Raw genomic sequence first — 20,891 nt, 5'->3', positions numbered from 1 at the left:
TAGAAGATATTCCTCAATGTTATTTTAAATTAGCTGTTAATGATTCTAGAGTGACTGCTAAGCCCTATTGAAGAAGCTAAAGAGTAATGATGTCAAATGCTTTTAAAAATGTAATTAACTATAACCTGTGATACAGTCATATCAAACCTGCTAAGGCTTAGAAATGTAGCTGTATTTTGATCCAGCAGTATCTGGGAGAGTGAGCACACTCTGACTCTACTAAATTTAGTCATTCATTGTTATGGCTGGCTTCACGTGTTTATGATTCTTTTGGAGCACATTTGTCACATGACCGTTACATGATGACAATAACCTTTAACATAATTCAACTTCATTACTCATTGAAATATTTTCCAAATAGATTTTTTTTATGGGGAAGATAATCCCACACAGCTTAAAAAGGCAATCTTATCAAATATATCTGCTCTTTTAAATTAAGAGATAGGCATTCTGAAATATTTCTCTCATTGTGAATATGGTTGACATCAGTCTTTATTTTGACTATTTTCCCAGCCAACCAAACTCAAATTTATAAGTGAACTGATTCTGTTGTTTTCTTTATCTGTGTATGAGACCGTGTATACATGTTAACCTCACCACATAATCACCTAACTTTTAAGTCGAAATGTATTAAGCGACTACAGCGTAACACAGAGACCTGAAAGCCTGAACTGAACTCATCTGTGGACCTTTCTAATCACTTATTTTTCCATCTCTATTATCCTCCTGTCCTACCCAATTCCTGTTCTCCATTAAAACCCACCTTTGCTTCCTTCTTTCAAATATAAAATTGTCATTTGGCCAATATAGTTCTTAAAAATTGCATCAACCTTCACTACTCTTCCATCCTCACATGACTTGAGCTCTTGTTATAACTGCTATCAATTCATAAATGAGGCCCATCTAAAACTTGAAGCTCTATTTTTGCCATTCAACTCAGAAACTTGATTTATTTATGCTTGAGCTTATTATTTTGTGCTACATTTGCTCTTAAGATGGATTCTGTAGTGTATCATTTTAGCCTAGAATTTAATAAACAATTATACAAATTAAACATTAAAATGACACTTTACTACACAGGCAGTTGCAGGAGTGAAGGAAGCCATCCTGGGATGGGAGCCCACAGCCCCACAGAGCTGTGTCTCTGGTATATCTTAGCCTTTAATAAAAGAGTTTTTATGCATCATCCTGCTTATCTGTGTGTTCACAGGTGTGTGAAAGACTATCATCTGCAGAATAAAATACCCTGTGGCACCACAACAGTAAAAAAAAAATGGTGACTCTCATCTATCTTTGCCTGAGGAGAAGAAGGCTTGAGAACACATAGAAATAGAACATGGAAGAGAAAGAAAAGGCCAAAAGCAAAGTTTCAATTGTTTCCAATTTGGGTCAGCAGAAGGGAATGCCTCACATAGAGCTAGGAGGCATTGACCTTGAAATTCCAGCAACTGCACCCATAGATGTGGCAAGATGGTCCAGGACAAGGCCACGGTTGGCACAAACGGAGCAGTGAACTAAATTAAGGAAGCAGAAAGACACATTACTAAAGCAAGATAAGAACCTAATCGCATCTTTCTGGGAAGAGAGAGAAAGATATTATTAATAGAATAGATTGGGGAGAAAGGACAAAAGTACAAAGAAATATCCTGAAGAGTAGTCAAGTTACCTTTAAATACAAACTTAAGAAATCTAGCCATATGGGATAAATTTGGCCAACTGGGCTAAGAGTTAATTTACTTTGCTGCCATATTAGCTTTATCCTCTCTGATCTATAAAACAATCCATTAAACAGGATGGGGCTCTTGATTTTTTTAAAGCAGAAGAAAAATTTTATCTGAAGAAAGTGTATTTTTAACGATCCAAACTATTCTAAGTCTTTCTTTATATTAAAATGGTAAATGAAATAAATGAATTCTGAACTGAAACTCAAGGTTCTTCTCTCATTGTTAGCAAACCAATGCCATTTTCAGAATGAGGGAAAGTAAGGATAGAGAGGTGAGGACAAAAGTCAGATCTTCCTCATATTTCCATCTAATTGTAAATTCCAAAGCACTGTTGCCTGGATTTCATTCTGAGTGGTCAGAGGAAGAGTGTAACTGTAACCAGAGTTCCGGGGAGGCCTGAATGATATTATTTCATTTAGGATGACAGTGGCCACCTGAGCAAACAGACAACCAAAAATTGGGCCTGGTTTGAAACAGCACAGCTTCTCTGCAGACGCTTAGCCTCCTGGTAAGCCAGTTACTTATTAGACAGAATCTTACAGCTCTGGCATCTATTTTCAAAGATTTCATCAATTCAAAAACAGGAGAAAACACAAATTCCCAGACCCACAAAATAAACTTTAACACATTGAAGAGCATTGATTTCCTTCTACCTGGGCTGCTTATGCTTTTGAGTAAAGCATTCTGAGTATGAAAGGGAGGTACATCATAGAAATAGTGGGGTAGAATGATTTTCACCACAGTAGAGTGAAGTTTATATCATACTGAAGAGCATTCAAAAGAGAACGGGCTTTACATGTGCAGAATGGGCACATTTACTAGGTTTCTCCTCCACAATTTTACCTTCCCAAGCTTGAATTTATAGGCTTAAGTTTCATAGTGTAATTACTGGGTTTAATATCAGAGAGGAGGGCAGCTTTGGTTTTTAGAGTGTGTTTGGTGTTTATTCAAGGGAAGCAATCTCCAATGCAGTTTCATTTTCTTTTCATTTTCTCTGGGGAGGGAAGAGGGGGATGAATACTGATATTTATAGAGTTTAAGGGTCTGGCAGCACTGGGAACTGCAGCACTTTGTTTATCCAGAGTCCAGTTTCAACCCAGAGGGTGCCAATGCAAACTTCTCCAGACCACCACGCCAAGAATGTCTGCCCTGTCTTGGAGGAGCTGCCTTCCCAAGCAAGGAGAGCTACTCAGAGCCAGCTCAGTTTGAAGCTGAACCAAGAAGAAAGCCCAAGCATTAAACCATGCTGTCTCAAGCACAGCAGTTCAAAAATATGCTTTTTGTCAGATTTTCCTCATATTTTGCCTCATATTTTTTATCACAGCAGGAGCTTGCCATCACCAGCCAAGCTGATTGACTGTGTCCTATACCAGCATCCGCCTTTGATATTCATGTCTTCAGGAAAGCTGCATCCCTTTCGCTTATACTCTTGCTGGGGTCTCTTTATGCACCCACTATCACTACAGTTACAGCACCTGTCCTCCAACTGTGAAGCAAGCTCATCAGGATCACCTGCGTATCTACTAACCGTGGGTGCCGTCAGAAATGCAATGTCGTCAGCACTTTCTCTCCACTCTTAAGACATTACATCTCCACAGCCCTCGCAGCCCTTCTAGCAGCTGGAAATTCCTGATTTTCAATACAATTTGCTTCTTCCTCTTCATATTGCTTAGTATCAGGGCCAACTTTTTAAGGCAATCTTAACGAACCTATAACCAGTGTGTTAAATATGTTTGTTGAGTTTTTCCATAAAGCTAAGTTAATATAACATGATTGTTTTCTTATGCACCCTGTGGGGAGTAAGGAAGGTAGGAGGTAGGAAAGGTGGGGGTGTGTAATTGACATAGTTGGTATATTGCCAAATTTACCCACCTTTCAGGACCCCCCCCCACCCAACAGTGAGCCGATGGCCTTCAGGTTAGCCGAGCTTTCTAAAATAAGCAGTTCATCTATGGACTGAAGTCAAGAGCTCAAGCATCACGTACACGTCTTTGAGAAAAGCTGCCATGCTTGGAAAAGTTAACTTTTCAGATGCTGATAGAAATTAACTCTTAACCACTAGCATGGGCAAACTTTGAAGTTGAACTGTGTGCTTGCTGCTTTCTTTCTTAGAATTCTTGTCATTACAAAACTATGTAAGATCAACACAAAACTATCTGTGATGTTGAACAAATGCAATAAAAAGAATGATATAGCCATATTTAAGTTTCTGTAACTTGTATTGTCTGTGGAACTTTATATAGTGCCTAGTTTGCAGGAGATTCTCAAGTATTGGAGATTGTTTCTGGGCATTTCTTTGTGATCTCCCTGTTTAGTTCTACGAGAGCTGGCAAATATTGTCGGGAGCTTTAGCAGTCAATTAAAACTCAAACCTTTAAAACTGCAAAGTGGGAAGATAGTATCAAAACATTTTTTAAAATGAGAAATCAAGTAAAATATACTAAGTTAAAATCCCAGACTCTGGATACAGACTACTTGTGTTTTGGTTTTAGCCATTTATTTACTAGCTATACAATGGTGGGCACGTGTCTTAACCTTCCTGTGACTCGGTTTTCTCATCTGTACAATTGGAGATAATAATAGTAGTTACTCATTGCATTAGAATGAAAATCAATTGAGTTGATGTCTATAAAGGGTTAGTGCTTTGCACACAATAAGTGCATTTGGCTATTTATTAAATAAAATACTCTCAGGATGTGGTCATTGAGTAGAGGGTATTACTTCCTGGTCAGATTCAAAAGCACCATAGATGGAAAGAATACATACATTCACATAGTTAATATATTTAGTTATTAATCCATTAAGAATAAATTCACTTAACAACAATGTATTTCAGTACCATGGTAAATATTCAAATTGAAATAAAGTACTGGAAACTGAGCATTTATAGCCTTGGCATTGACATTAATTTTTAAAATTTGGATAAAGTTTGCAGCAAACTGACAAAGGTTTTGAATTCCAACTGTGACATTTACAAACTACATAATTAAGATTTCTACTGTCTACTTCTATTACCTGTAAAATGGGTTCTTATATTACCTCATGCAACAGGCTTATGGTGAGGACTAAATAAATCAATATCTAGAAAGTGTTTAGCACAGTATCCAACACAATAAAGTAACCACACAGCAATATGGAGAATCTTTTCTTTTTAATTAGGAGGCCATAAAACATTTTTGGACAAGAAAATTGAATATCTTGTGTGGTTATTAAGAAATAGCATCTGAAGAACACAAAACTCCCAGAAATTTTAAAGATTCAGAAAGCAAAGAACAGATTTAAAGATTATCTAAAGCTTAAAATTTTGTTTTCTTTTGTGGCATAGTTTTGGACTTGCAGCTATCAAGCTATAGTACCCATGAAAAGGAAAAGCTTTTTCCTTTTATGCTAAAATTTTAAAACAGAGAAGCAGTGAATATTATGAGACATAACAATTGCTCATGGTTAGCAAAGCTCTATTTTACACATATTGCTAAAAATGTATATAAAATTTGAAATTACTGAACAGGAATACATACCATTCTAAAAAGATGTTAAATAATTACAAGTTTCTAAGGAATTTAATCTGGAGTTTATATTTGTATTTCAGTATTTTTAGAATCACACAAGTTCTATTTCCTGTCCAAATTGACTTGTCTCCATCCTTCTTCAAACTCCTCAAATGGACAGAATTCAACATCACATAATCTTAGAGTTAGAAGATGCCCTATAAATCAAACGTCCTTGTGAGGAAACTGAGGCTGAGAAAGGTGAAGGAACCGGCCCAAGGCCACAGAAACGTTCAGAGGCAAAGGTGGGCTTAGAATCTAGGATCCTGGTGCTCTTTCTGTTTAATTCAGTGGAATGAAAGAATTTTGTTAAAGTTGCTGGGGAAGTGACAACAGCCATCACTTTTAGGTTTTGTTTGCAAGGTTTGCATGTGTAATGTTGTTTATTTCCTTTCAGATACCACATCTACAACTTGGGTACCTGTCACCAGTTGAATAATGGTGCCTAGACTGTAGTCTTCTGTGTAGGATTCCCAAACGGACTGAACATCTGATTTTAATACCTGCTTCCATTGTGTGTGCATGTGTGTGTGTGTGTGTGTACAATTTATGCACACATATGACACTTTTTGGTACTTTCACCTTTGGTTATTTTAACGCTTACTAAATTTATAAATATGTATATAATGTGCAACTTAAAGAAATATAATACTTAGGTGCAAATAAATACAATCGTTAATAATCCCAGCTGAATCCAACTTTAGTCTTCTGTTCAAATAGAAAACAACATTGCAATAAGTTTGAACTTAATCTTGGAGCCTGCTGGGGTAAATACACAGCTATTGAGTCTAGCATTTGGGAGCCTTCAGTTAAAGACATTTAATCTTTCCGAGAGATTCTACGGATCTCAGTTTATAACTCATCACAAATATGGTATGACATTTCCTTGCCAGAACTATCCAACAACTTTCTTATTATGTAAGTTTTCAGCTCTACTATGTTATTCTGAGAAAGAGAAACACTGGTTTGGTTAATATATACATATATTTTTATATATTTGTATGTATATGTATACGTGTGTTATATAATGTATAAATATATATGTGTATATATGTGTGTGTGTATATATATACATGTATATATGTAAAAAGAGGTTTAGTCCTTACAACAACCCTATGATATAGGTTCTGTTATTATTTACATTTTGTGGTTAAGAAGATTGAGGCACAGAAAGGGCAAGTAATTGTTCACTAAGTAACAGACTGAGATTTGAATCCAGATGTTAGGCCCCAAAGCCCACATTGTTCACCACCACACCTACAATGTTTCTAATAAGCTAGCTGACTCTCTAGGAGGGTCAGTCCTGTTTTCTTCCATCTGTAATGTGGTTGGAAAATCCAATTGTTTACCAGTCTTTATGGCTGCCTAACTCATCCTTAAACCTACTTGAAATTCAGAGAGCAAGCTTATTCTCTATTTAATAAATTATGCATTATTTTAATATTATATATTATTCATATTATATATTTTATAATACATGTAGGTAAAATATCATGGAGTTTCAAAATGTGTATACAAACTTGTATGTACATATATGTTTTTATCAAGGATATCTTATATTACCACTAAACTTTAGATATATTTATTCAGGTTTTATAAATAGTGTTTTTTGAGAGTTGAGGGTAATCATGCTACATTAAAAAAGTTGAATGATACTTTCTGAAAACTGAAATAAGCAAAGAGAAAATAGTATATACTTACACATATAAAAAGTTTGATGTAAATTATGCATAAGAAAACTATGCATACTTATTATAATATTAGGTCAGTGCAAAAGTAATTGCAGTTTTTCTTTTGCTTTTAATGGCAAAAACCACAAATACTTTTGCGCCAACCTAATAGTATGATAGTAAGGTATAAAAACCAAATAGCACATTTTAATTGCTATAATGATTATTTCTCTTACACAGCAAAATCATGCTTTACCATTTCTTCCCCCATTTTGTTAGTTCCCTGAATCTATAAGCATCATCATTATCAGTAGACTTTTCTATCAGGTTGGTACAAAAAATAATTGTGGGTTATGTCATTGAAAGTAATGGCAAAAACCGCAATTACTTTTGCACCAACTTAATATAATAATATACATAATTAGACCTTCTTTGCCTACTTGCATTTGACATGCACATTAGAAGACAATGTCCAAAAGTTGACAAACTAGTATCTAGGGTGTCTTTACATGTAGTGTTTGCTGCAACAGAGAGACATCGCTCCATGCAGAATTCCTCCACTATGCTTCTAGGACATCCACTAGGCTGCCTAGAGTCAAACATGGCACAGCTTCCTGCCCAGACTGTAAAAGTCATCTACCAAGGGCTCTGTATCTCCAAAGCCTCAGGCCATGAGGATTTTAGGCCATCAGTATATAGAGATGGAAGCTCTAAATAATGCCAGCATCACCTCCACGTTAGTTCCATCGCCTCCCTGAATAAATGAAACTAAGCCATTGAATGTGGAATGATAAAAGCAGAATGGAGAGAACATCATGAGAACAAACAACCAGGAGCCTTGCACAAATTGGAGGTCAGCCTTCTGTGAGAGTGGTGGTAGAGAGAAAATAGATGCTGAAAGCTCTGAAAGAGAGAAGAAAAACAGGATTGGGAAAAGTAGGATTGGCAACAAGTCCATGAAGGGGGTCTGAGCTGGGGACAATTGAGAATAGTTGTGGTTGTTAAGGTGTGCTCTGTCCAGGGAGCATGGACTCCAAGTCTCTGATCTTCCAAGGAAGGAGCTGAAGATTCCATTACACTTTTCTACTGTAGAACAGGTTTTCTTCTAGTCTCCCAGAAATCTTTAAATGAGAGCCTATTGTTTCATGGGCAAGAGCATGCAAATCTAAACTAATTGTTACGTGGGGTTATTGCTCTTTGATTCTCTCTGCAATCTAAAAGGATAGAAAGATAAAATTTATACTCTTTCTAAATTGCTTACATTTTTAACTCTTTACCTTCAGAGAGAGCCTAATGAATGAAAATATAGGTAGTGTACAAAATGCTAAAGCTCTCCCTGCTTGACTCCAATATACACACAAATTGCAATGCCTCTGTTATTTAATCACCAAGAAATAATTCATTTTAAAATGAGAGAAAAAGATTAAAATGCCATTGCCACCAGAAGTTGCACCAGATAATTTATAATCTTACTAAACAATTGCACCTTCTTCTGCCAAAATTTCAATAAAGATGAGTGCAAAAGGGGAGAAATTTGGATAACTGAGCCACTGTAATAGGCATAAGGAGGCTCCTGAAAAGGTATGCTGGATATCTTTTTTTTTTTTTGAGACAGAGTCTCGCTCTGTCTCCCAGGCTGGAGTGCAGTGGCACGATCTCGGCTCACTGCAATCTCCACCTCCTGGGTTCAAGTGATTCTCCTGCCTCAGCCTCCGGAGTAGCTGGGACTACAGGCATGCACCACCATGCCCAGCTGTTTTTTTTTATTTTAGTAGAAACAGGGTTTCACCATGTTGGCCAGGATGGTCTCTATCTCCTGACCTCGTGATCCGCCTGCCTTGGCCTCTCAAAGTGCTGGGCTAACAGGCGTTAGCCACCACACCCGGTCAGTATGCTGGATATCTTTAAGAAAAACTTATCTCTTCTACACTTTCATCTCAGACTGCTTCTTCAAGGAGCCTGGCGAAGACAAGCCATGATCATAGCCAATACTGCAGAGAGCACTAGCCAAGGACTCTAGGACTCTCTTATCTTCCATGGGCCTCAATTTTCTCATTAGTAAAATTATGAAATTTTGTTAGAAGACTTTCAAGGTTCCTTCAAATTTTAATATGATACTTGCTTATGGTTTATAGTGTTTTTTATTTTTATTTGTTTAACCAGTGAGATCTCACTACATTGTCCAGGCTGGTCTTGAACTCCTGGGCTCAAGGGATCCTCCTGTCTCAGCCTCTGTAGTATTTGGGACTGCAGGTGTGCACCACTGTGCCTGGAAGCCTGTGGTTTTCAAACATTTATTTTTAAGCCAGCAGAATTATTTTGTTCAACAAAGTCTGACATGATAAACTAATAAATAAAAGTACTATTCTAATTAAAGATGGAATCGGGAAGCTCAAACTCTGTGCTCAGCCTCCTCCTCTTCTCAGGTAACTCTGAGGAATCCTCAAGGGGTCTGAAGGAAAGGCCCTTACTTAACATTTACGGAGCCCAGGGCAAGAGGACAAATGGAGACCATATGTCTAAATATTTAAGATAAATTGTTATAAATAAAACTAAGCAATCATTAAATAAAACATATTCTATCCCCTACTTTGTCAAATATATCTTCATACTGATGGAGAAGACTATGTTTAAATCTAGAATTCTTGTACTCCTAAGTTTGTGATGGAAAATTCTGGAATGAGAAAGACCAGCTCCTGGCTCTCTGCCCTTGGAACCCAGCCCACTGTCTCCCCAACTTTTCTTACCATTCCAAGTTCCATGGCCCACAATGGGACTTCATATGTAATCTCTGGACACCCTACCCATAATTACAAACACTGTCCACGATCTTGTCCACAATCGCTGCAAACTGGCCTTGCAGTACACCCTTGGGAGGTAAAATTTAAGAGAAATGACTGTTCAGGTTCAGGCCTTTTATTTTTTTTTTTTTATCAGAGAAATTCTGGGTCCCAAGTACCCAGATCATGGTCTAGAAAGCAGGCATAGGCTCCTGGTGGACACATCCCCTCAGCCCCACAGATTACATGCTATAAGCCTATGGCAGGGGTTATAGCTACCAAGAGAAAGTGCTCTAAGGTATGGAACCCTGGCTCAAAGCCTCTCTTGTCCAAGTCTGAGAGCAGTACTGACTAGATGGAGTTTGAAAACCATCTATGTGAGTTCTTGAGGGTCTCTTGTAAATGCACTTTGATGGGGTACGTGGATTCTTAAGTCAGGTCTTTATAATCAACCCATTGTCTATGCCTCAAGGCTGCAATGTTTCAACTTCTGTCAACTTTTCAGCCTGCCAGCCTGCCCTATAGATGTTATACTTGCCAGTCCCCACTATAGCATGAAGCAATTCCGTAAAATAAATCATATATATCTTCCATTGGTTCCTTTCCTCTGCAGAATCCTGAAAATACACCTCAGACATTTAGTCTGAATCGCATTGTTGATGTACATATCTGAAGGCCTTCTTCTTGATGATTGGCTCTTATAAAACTGGTTTTAACAACAGATAAGAAACAACAACAAATCATGCCTGTAGGATTTAGTGAATTCACATACGCCTAGTCCAATCATGTAAGGTATTCACTGTCATGGAGGGAAAGTCATGGCCTTTGGAATGTGTTAAACCTGAGTTCAAACCCTCTGTTTGGCACTTACTTTGTTATATGACCTGGGGCTAGTTTCTGACTCCTCTGACAGTTCATTATCTAATCAACATCATCAGAGTAATAACAACAACCTCTGAGCTAGTGAAAGAATAATATGGCAAGTACATAATATAAGCTTGACATGCAGAATAACAATTTCAAAAAAATAACAACTGCCCCTTATGACTATTACCTTCAACACTGGAACCAAAATTATTATGCTGGAAATTAGTTAACATACAAATATGAAAACATACATTCAGCACAATGTAGTGACTAAGAGAATAAGTTTTGGACTTAGACCACGGCCATTGGCATGTGTGCTCTATCATCTGCTTCAGCAGAGATCTTGGGCTAGTTACTTCTCTGTGCACCAGATTTCTTCATTTTTAAAATTTATCTCATAGAGGTTTAATGAGAAAAAAAAATGACGATGCATGTGCAGCACTGAGAACAGGGTCTTGTGCCTTATAAGCACTCAATATATGTTATCTATTATTATTATCCCCTTAATAAATATTACTAATTTATTTGACGAATGTTTATTAAATACCTACAATGTACCACAGAATATGCTAGGAACAGTTCCTGCTCCCACCAAACCATGGCCTGACTTTCATGAATGTAAAACCCATGGGGGATTGCCATGACTAGTAGATCCTACAACATTGATTAAGTTCCTTTTTAGCTTAGGCTCTTACATTTGAAAAGCACAAAACAGTTCTCAGATAGAGAGTACAGTCATTGAATAGTAAGAATGTGGGGTGATTTGGCAAACTCAACCCACCAATTGCAGACATACATAATTTCTGGACAATAGCATGGAAACTTGGAGGAAATAGTTCATTCTCTCAAATCATTATTATACTTATAACTAGAAGCAACATCACAGTCAGGATGCACACAAATCCATAATGTTTCTAACCCATGGAATCTTAACGACATTTAATTGGGAAAGTAATTTTACTGATGACTTTTCAGAGCTGCTGTACTGAAAGAAATAAAGTTTAAGTAAAAGGATTGCTTTTTCCTGACTAGTGAGAGACATTTAAGGGTTTGACATCTAATATGATAATGGCATAAATTTCTCTGTTACTTATCAATTGAAGGTTATTTTTTAAACATAAACATTATATTTTTATGAAGGAAAGCAAGATCAGGAATGACAATTGTCATTTTTATGGAAGCCAGATCTCTCTAAGATAATTGCATGTGTACATTCAAGGATAGAGATTTATAGCTGAAGCACACTTTGTAGATTTCAGTGACAGATACAGGCCTTGAAATACATCTCCAATACAGGAGATCAAACAGATTTTTTTTCTTTTTTAGTTAAAGCTCATGATAGCACAGTAAGAAAATGAGCTGACAACTTACTGAGTTAATCTCTCCCCTTTCACCTCCTGTACAATAGATTTTTCACAGTTCCTACCCCTTTTATTGTCTCTTATCTCAGATATTCTCCCACATCACACCTGGAATTTGTGGTCACTGAATCAGGCCCCCAAGATTTTCCCTGTTGGTGGGAAGCTCTGGCATTGAAGGCTGCCCTGTTTGTAAGAGTAATAACTGCTGCTAACAGGAAGGACTAATCTCAACCAAGCCCCAGGGTTCTCTAACCTCTGGAAAAACTAGTCTTATCCCTGGAGCTGCACCCTTGTCTGTAAGTGTTAAACCTTACGACAACCTAGGGAAACATAACAACTGCAATTCACTGAACCTCAGAGTTCACTGGGTGTGGACTGTCGAATTGCTGTGAGCACCATATATATTAACATGCTGAAGAGCTGAATCAACACCCAAGCTTATTTTTCCGAAAAAGAAATTCATGGAATCTCAATCATGCAAAGGACTTTTAATAGTGAAGGGGAAAAAGTGGATAAAGAAGGATAAAAGGGGTAAGGATGACACAGAGAGGAAGGAATAGACAGATGTGAAGCCCGTAGAAAAGGCACGGTGAGAAATGAAAATCCAAGCTGTACAAGTTAAATCTTACATATCAAAGAAAATTTTCAATCCCCTAAAATGTTTCCAAGTCCTAGCAAATGTTTCACTTGTGTTAAGGGAGATGCTATATTGTAAAAATTGCCTATAGCAATGGAATTTATATGACCTTTTGGTGTGGTAATAGAATAAGGACTGCATGGCAAAAAGGAAATATATCTTGTGGCCAGAAAGACCCACGTTCAAATTTTATATCTACTAATTCAAAGCTGGGTGGTCTTGGATAAATCACTTAGCTTACTAGCCTTAATTTCCCCATCCATAAAAAAGAAGTAGTTTATTAAACAGTTCAGTCTATATATATGAGGTGCAGTGTATATATGGGGTGCATATATATGGGGTGCATATATATATGGGGTGCACTGTAAGTGGTGATTATTATTAAAGAATATGACTTTCACTTAGAAAACTACTGGGCTATAAATATCAGGCAAAATATACTAGGTTAAGCAATCAATAGACGAGTCATCATACATCCCAGTTTGCTCAGGACAGCCCCAGTTTACACCTGTTGTCTTGGTATAATTAGTAACAGAACCTTCTTTCACTCTGCAATAGATGACACGGTCACTTTGGTAATAGGCCAAATACTCATTGGTCAGACAAGGCAGAAGTGAGCAGATGCAGGTATCAGGCAACAAAGAGAGAGTCCCAGTGAAGGAAGCCAAGTGGTCCTAGCAAATTGAGTGGATCTGATGCTAAGCTTTCACCTAGGTCAGTCATCTATTCATTAGAAAGTCAGAATCTATGGAGAAAATGTCCTTATGTGTAAATGCTTCTGGAAATAGTTTTATTTCATCAAATATTTTCGGGTATCTACTGGGCGCCTGACATTACCCTGAAAATGTCTACCTTCAAAAATTTCAAGTAGATTATCCAAGAAAAAACTATAACATTTATTTTACATTTTAATTGTTAAATGTATTTTTTATTATAGTTGTTAAATTAGAGGTCTTAACAAAAGTCTATGGGAGAGTTTCAAAGAAAGCTTTCTCTTTGCCTAGGAAGAGAGAGCAACAATGGGTAGACTTAGAGTCAACTTTGAAATTTGGGTAGATATTTTCCTGGAAGACAAGTATTTTCACTACTTTTTCCAGAGTGAAATGCATAAGGATGGATACATACAGGATGCCTAACTTGTCTATACAATTCTCAGAAAACAGAGTAGCTTTGATGAATGGCAGATGAAAATATTACCTGAGTTAGGTGAAGAAGGTCTTGTATGAGCCAGAATAATCTTGAGCCAACTAAGGTTTATTATACATAATGAAATTATTGAAAAAGGATGAGAACTTCGGCATGCTGTCAAAACGAAACTCTTGGGTTTATTTTTAGTACAATTCCTGAAAATGAATATTTGAAAGGGGTAAAGGCTCCAGGGAATGTAGCACACTGGCAGATATTTGTTCAAGTTAAATTTCACAACCATTAAAAATAAACAGGATTAGTTCTTCATTTTGTTGCTTTCCATGTCTCCTTTATTTTTACAAAATGCTTTTTTTTTTTTTTAGTTTGTAGGTCTCTTTTTATCTAACTGTGAAACATAATGTTTCACTGCTATTAGTGGATAAACAAAATTCTCTCTAGACTGCCATCAGGAAGCAACTATGGAGCCAGTATGAACCATGGTATAGACTTGGAAGCAGATAGAATTAATACCTTCCTGAATGCTTTGTTGTGTTTTATTCAGCATTATCCATCTGTGGTACTAGACAAGTTGATTAACAGAATCTCAGACATCTAGAGATAATAAATCTTGCATGAGCTATCTGTCTAGATAGAGAGAAATATTCACCAAAAGTAGGGTGTGGCAAAAAAATCCTGTCCAATCATCTAATCCTTTAATTAATGCATTTATTCAATGAGATTCCACTCTGGGCCAGGAAATATTATGGGTGTCACAAGGGATTCAAAGTTTGATGAGCTATGCCTTAAAAGTCAAAAGAGACCTCATAAAAACCCAGGAATACGTGGTAGACAGTAACATACAGCAGCAGCATTCTGGGACAAACTGGTGATGTTAAGAGCATGTAAAATACCCTTCTCTTCTGAATCAAGGGCTTAGAAGTGCCAAAGAAAATAGTTAATTTTTCTCTTCAAAATATATAGCTGAACTTGAATGCTCTTAAGAAAGAGAAAAAACTTCAAGGTACCAGGTAAGTTTAAGAAATCTATTGTATGCTGGGCATGGTGGCTCATACCTGTAATGCCAGCACTTTGGGAGGCCGAGATGGGAGGATCATTTGAGTTCAGGAGTTTGAAACCAACTTGGCCAACATGGCGAAACCCCTTATCTACTAAGAATATTAAAAAATTAGCTGGTGTAGTGGTATGTATCTTCAATCCCAGCTACTCAGGAGGCTCAAGCATGAGAATCACTTCAATCTGGGAGGCAGAGGTTTCAATAAGCTGACATAGTGCCACTGCACTCCAGCCTGGGTGACAGAGCAAGACTCTGTCTCAAAAAAAAAAAAAAAAAGAAAGAAAGAAAAAAGAAACCTACTGTAGTAGGTCAAGGGACTTATTTAGGAAGATATTAGGGGTGGTGGGATTTTAACATCCACATGTGACAATAGTTGAAACTGCAACCAGTATGTAGAAAGAGGCAAAACAGAGATCACAGTCTAAAGTCTAAGCCAAGAAGAAGCTAAGTTCCATAAAGGGGAATTTGAATATCTCTGTTCTCTGGCTAGGTTGAAGCATAAAGCTAGCTGCCCACTTGGGTCCACAAATATAAATAGTAATCCGTGAAATGCAAATCTACATTTGAGAATGGCACTTGAATTTGAATCACGTGGTGTGGAAATACACAGATCAGAAACATTAGTTAAAAAACTATAGGACCTGGTTACAAAACCACCCTATAGTAAGCCACTACAATCTAGGCCATACATAGGAGAAAACAATCATTCAGTATGAGAAATTCTGCTGTCAGTGAGGTACAATGTGTAACAAAGGGGAAAATCTACATAGAGAGAGTTAGAGATAAGAGAGAGAAATCAGAAAAGTGAGGTTATGAAACACAAGCAGCTATGTAGACATGAAAAAGAACCAAGAATAAATGGAGATAACCAAAAATAAATGTGGCTAATTAAAAAAAGAAACTAAAGAGATAGGTTAAAAGACATAGCTAAAGAGAGAATTAATTAATTGGAAGATAGAACAGAGGAAATCTTCTCTAAAAGAGCACAGATATAGAGAAATGAAACATAAAGACAAAAAAATTTGAAAAATGGATTAAGAATCTCCAAAAAGTATCTAATATTTTTAAATTTTTATTTTACAATAATTACAGATGCACAGGAATTGTCTAAAGTAAATACCTTTGGGTTCAGCCATACATTTTTAGGTGCACAATGTAGAATGACCCTTACAGCTATAGAGAGACAGTGACAAAAGCACACATATAGAATTACTTAAATGAAGAGAAAAAACTACCTAAAAGCTCATTGATAGGAAAATGTATAAATAAATGTGGAATACTCAGATGAAGAAAAACTACAATTGTTTCAAAAACATAATCAGCCTGGCAGTATCTCATTTATGTAATTACTCATTCCCTAAGTGTGGGTGAAAAAACAAGAAGCATAACATTATATCTGTTATAAATTTATAACCAAAAATGTTACTTATTTTTTGTGGAAGCATATATAAGTTTTGTTTTGTGTCTGTACTAAAATATGAATGGGAAAGAAACATGGTAAATTCATGATGATGATTGCCTCTGGAGAAAGAGAAATAAATATTATTTAACATTTAATTAAATAAATAAGCAATATATATTTTTGTATAATATATACATAAGTAAAGTTTTATTTCTTAAAATTATAAATAGCACATAAGAAAAAATTTTACTGATATTAAATAGCTTGAATATGAGTATTTGTTTTGTTATTTTAAAATTTTTTCTTATCTCTTAAATTTCTCAAAATAAGAATTGAGGGCTATGCACAGTGGCTCATGCCTATAATCCCAACACTTTGAGAGCCACGGCAGGAGGATCACTTGAGCTCAGAAGTTTGAGACCAGCCTGGGCAACAGAGTGAGACCACATCTCTACCAAATAATAAGAATTGAGAAGAAACTTTTAAATTAGAGGCAAAAAGATAGAAAAGACCTTTGAGTTTGGCCTTGGATGACGTAACACAGAGTGAAAATTCATTTCATCCAGTGATTTTCTAAGGTGGCCTATTGATGCTGAAGTGGGAAGCTGACGTGGTATGGGCAGAGCTCATGTGAGTAAGGCTCGAAACACCCACCCCCATTTCAACCCCAACAGTTTAGTTTGTGTCTGTTTTTTAAGTTGCATTTGGACATAGAGTTCCATTCATAAAGAATTTACTGTTCTGTAATCCAGTCCAATTATCTCATTGAATCTCAGAGGAAAATGACTCAAGGTTAACATTGAGAGCTGATGGTAGAGGCTCAATTAAACATTGAGAGCTGATGGTAGAGGCCCAGTTGTCATAATCTCCCCTCTGGGGCTTACCTTTGCTAGTTTCCCTCTGAGTTGAGGAAGTTAATCAGTGTTATGGACTGGACCTAGAGTTTATTCCTAAAATGACAAAGAGATGCAAAATTCTCAGCATTCAATATGTTGGAACCTATGAAGGACCATTAAGGAGCTGCTGGAATATTTATTGATTGTATTATTTTGTTGCATACACAAAACCGCTGATTTTAAGATCTGTTTAAAAATAGTGGCACTCTATAATTTTGGCTAATTGATATCTTTAAGTTGATATAGCATGTTATTTGTTAACACAAATTATCCAAGCCAAAGCTTTGTTTATGGAATTCAAGTGAACATACTTTAGTCCCTATGAAGCCTGAAAAATAAAGACTATGAATATGTTATATTTTGCTTTTTAAGCAATATTTATCAACATTTTGTACACTGCTTTTCTATTTATAAAGTGTTCTCACATTCATTTCTCCTGTGATTCTCATAACATTGCTAGGGTTAGATATTAATGTCATCTTTGTTTTATGCACAAGATAATCAGAACCCAGAGAGGCAAGTGCCACCCCTTGAGTACAATTCTTACATTGGTATTTGTATCATCCTCACAGTTAACAAAGAACTTGCCTATATTTTATCTCATGTGATCTGTGCAAACAGATCAGGCAGGTCTAACAGAGAATGCCCTCTGAAAGTAAACTAATTGCTGTGTGGTTCAAGCTCCTTTTTTTTGCTTTTTGAGACAAAGTCTTACTCTGTTGCCCAGGTAGGAGTGCAGCGGTGCAATCTCAGCTCACTGCAACCTCTGCCTTCCGGGTTCAATCAGTTCTCCTGCCTCGGCCTCCTGAGTAAGGCTTTAGACACCCACCCCCATTTCAACCCCAACAGTTCAGTTTGTGTCTGTTTTTTAAGTTGCATTTGGATATAGGGTTCCATTCATAAAGAATTTGCAGTTCTGTAATCTAGTCTAATTATCTCATTGAATCTCAGAGGAAAATGGCTCAAGGTTAACACTGAGGTTACAGGTGCATGTCACCATGCCCAGCTAATTTTTTACTTTTAGTAGAGATGGGGTTTCACCATGTTGGCCAGGCTGGTCTCGAACTCCTGACCTCATGATCCGCCTGCCTTGGCCTCCCAAACTGCTGGGATTACAGGCATGAGCCACCATGCCTGGACTGAAGCTCCTTTTATAAGAAATTTTGGGTGAAGTTTTGACTTTGTAAATCTGCATGGTCTATGAAATACAGCTAGTAAACTGAATCTGAGGACTGTGTTAACTTCAAGTCATTGTTCCATTTTTTAATTTTTTTTATTTTTAGAAGATTATATATATATATATGTATACCCACACACATATGAAATCTCACAAAATTAAAGAACATCTGATACCACATGGAGAACTCTGAAATATATTTCGTTCAAAAGAAAGCAAATAAGATACAATATAACTTTCATTTACAGAGCTTCTTTCATGCTAATCATTGCCCCCAGAAGCTTTACAGATCAATATAATAGCAGGCAATAGCAGAAAGCATATGGTCCACTGTAAATTACTAAAAAAAAAAAAAAAAAAAGAGTTCTAAAGACATTATATGATGAATAAATTAAAGTATTCAGTAATAAATCCAATAAAAAGGGGGAAATTAAGAAGTAGTGAATAGGAGAAAAGAAAGGGCTCAGAATTAGCTGTGAAATGAAATAAAGGATACACGTGACAAATGTGTGTCTCCAAGGGGCAGCAGAAGAGAAAAGGGAGTGTGAGGTCCTTGAACTCCTTTGGTAAAGTCTCCAGGAGCCAGAGTGAAATATTGGCAAGAACAGGGCCTCGCAAGGAAAATAAATATTGGGTCACTGCCTAGGATCTAAAAGAAATAAGGTTAAACCTAATGAAAATCAGACATCAGATCTAAAGAAAAATGTATAATACTCTGTTCTTTCTTTTTTCCGTTTTGATTGGTTTTGATAGGAACATGTGTTTATGGGAGGGCTCTAATCTATGCGTGCAGATGTTTGTTTTCTTTTCAAACCCTGAGTTGTTGAGGAATAGAAATGGAAGAACACTGTGCTGGGAAATTTGCTTAAGCCAGGGCAAATTTTGTGGGATGTTAAATGTTGGCATGCAAAAAAATGATATTCTTACAGTATTTGTATACTCTTTATATGTTTTGGAACCCAGAGATCCAGGATTTTGTCTCTGAGGCCCACAGATGAGGCAGGTGAGCCAAGAACATTTGTTAAGTCCTTTATTTCAACAGTATTAGGAGGCTGGAGTACCAGTACCAAAGGAGAGTTTGTGCAGGTAACTAGATCCAGGTTCCAGTGCTGGCTGCTACACCAAGAAGGCAGAGCAGATTAAGTACCAACAATAGATGATTGTTGTGCTCATAATATACAATTCCTAATTTTGTAGTTGTAATTCATATACATTTGTCTATGGATTTTAGTAAAATTATGAGCACTATTATGCTCATAATGTATGATGTAGAAAAAACATTAAAACTGAAGTCAACATGCAATATATGCATATGTACATAAACACACATATGCATACCTACACACATACAATGAGGATCACAGGGAGGCAAAAGGGACCTTCAATAGAGAAACACTGTCTTGCTAGGAGAGGCAGAGGAGAAGGAGACCGGGAATGAGAATACAGCCCTCTGCATAGTTATGATTGATAGCTTCCAGAGTTATTTTTCTATTTATTCATTCATTCGATCACTACACATTTATTGAACATAAGCCAAATATCAGGCACTGTGCATATAAAGTCGGCATACAAAGATGAATTAGGCACTGACACCATCTTAGGGCTACTTGGAATCTAGAGAAGTTATTTTCAAGCAAAAAACACTGAAAAGAGGAAAGGAAGTTTTTTTTAATGGTGTGATTGAAAGTGAAAAGGAAGTCAGCTCTAATTGAAAGTAGAAAAATAAAATGTGGGCCGGGCGCAGTGGCTCATGCCTGTAATCCCAGCACTTTGGGAGGCTGAGGCCGGAGGATCATGAGGTCAGGAGATCGAGACCATCCTGGCTAACACGGTGAAACCCCATCTCTACTAAAAATACAAAATAAAAAATTAGCAGGGCATGGTGGCGGGCGCCTGTAGTCCCAGCTATTTGGGAGGCTGAGGCAGGAGAATGGCGTGAACCCGGGAGGCGGAGCTTGCAGTGAGCAGAGATCGTGCCACTGCACTCCAGCCTGGGCAACAGAGCAAGACTCCGTGCCCCCCCGCCCCACCCCGCCAAAAAAAAAAGAAAAGAAAAAGAAAATGTGTTCGAAAGCATTCAAATGCAGGAAGAGACATCAACCACAATAGAAAATGAGTGTAGGGGTGCCAAGGATAGGCCTGCTACTGCTTTCAAATATGAAGAAGGTCAGATTTTCACAAAGTGAAATCGGCTTGCAGAAAAGGAAAGTTTTTCACCTGCCTTGCTCTGTAGCCTGGAGGGATAGGGCAAGAGGGGACAAATGCTGTCCATTTGCCTTTTGTTCCAGCACTGAATGGAGTACCTTGTTTAGGGCAGATATTCGCTCTGTTTTCGTTCAACTGAAATGTCCACCCAGATCCCACTCTTGCTGGGTCAGAGCAGTAGGAAGCAATGAGTGGAGAGGGGAGGATTGGCAGCATTTTCCTGATGGCCACTAAAATTCTCCAGAGAGCCATCTTCTGTCACACACACAGCATGCATCTATGCTTTGTCTTGTTGAGGTAAGAGAATAGTCTGATTTTTATAATCTAATATCTTTTTTGATGGGTTCCTTAGTTCTCTTCAGAACTTTTTTTAGAGCGTCTCTTAGTTAAATAAGAACTTATTTACACTACTGCTTATCAA

Source organism: Pongo pygmaeus, chromosome 1, assembly GCF_028885625.2.
Source record: "Pongo pygmaeus isolate AG05252 chromosome 1, NHGRI_mPonPyg2-v2.0_pri, whole genome shotgun sequence".
Lineage (NCBI taxonomy): Eukaryota > Metazoa > Chordata > Mammalia > Primates > Hominidae > Pongo > Pongo pygmaeus.
Note: the sequence above shows the minus strand (reverse complement) of the source record.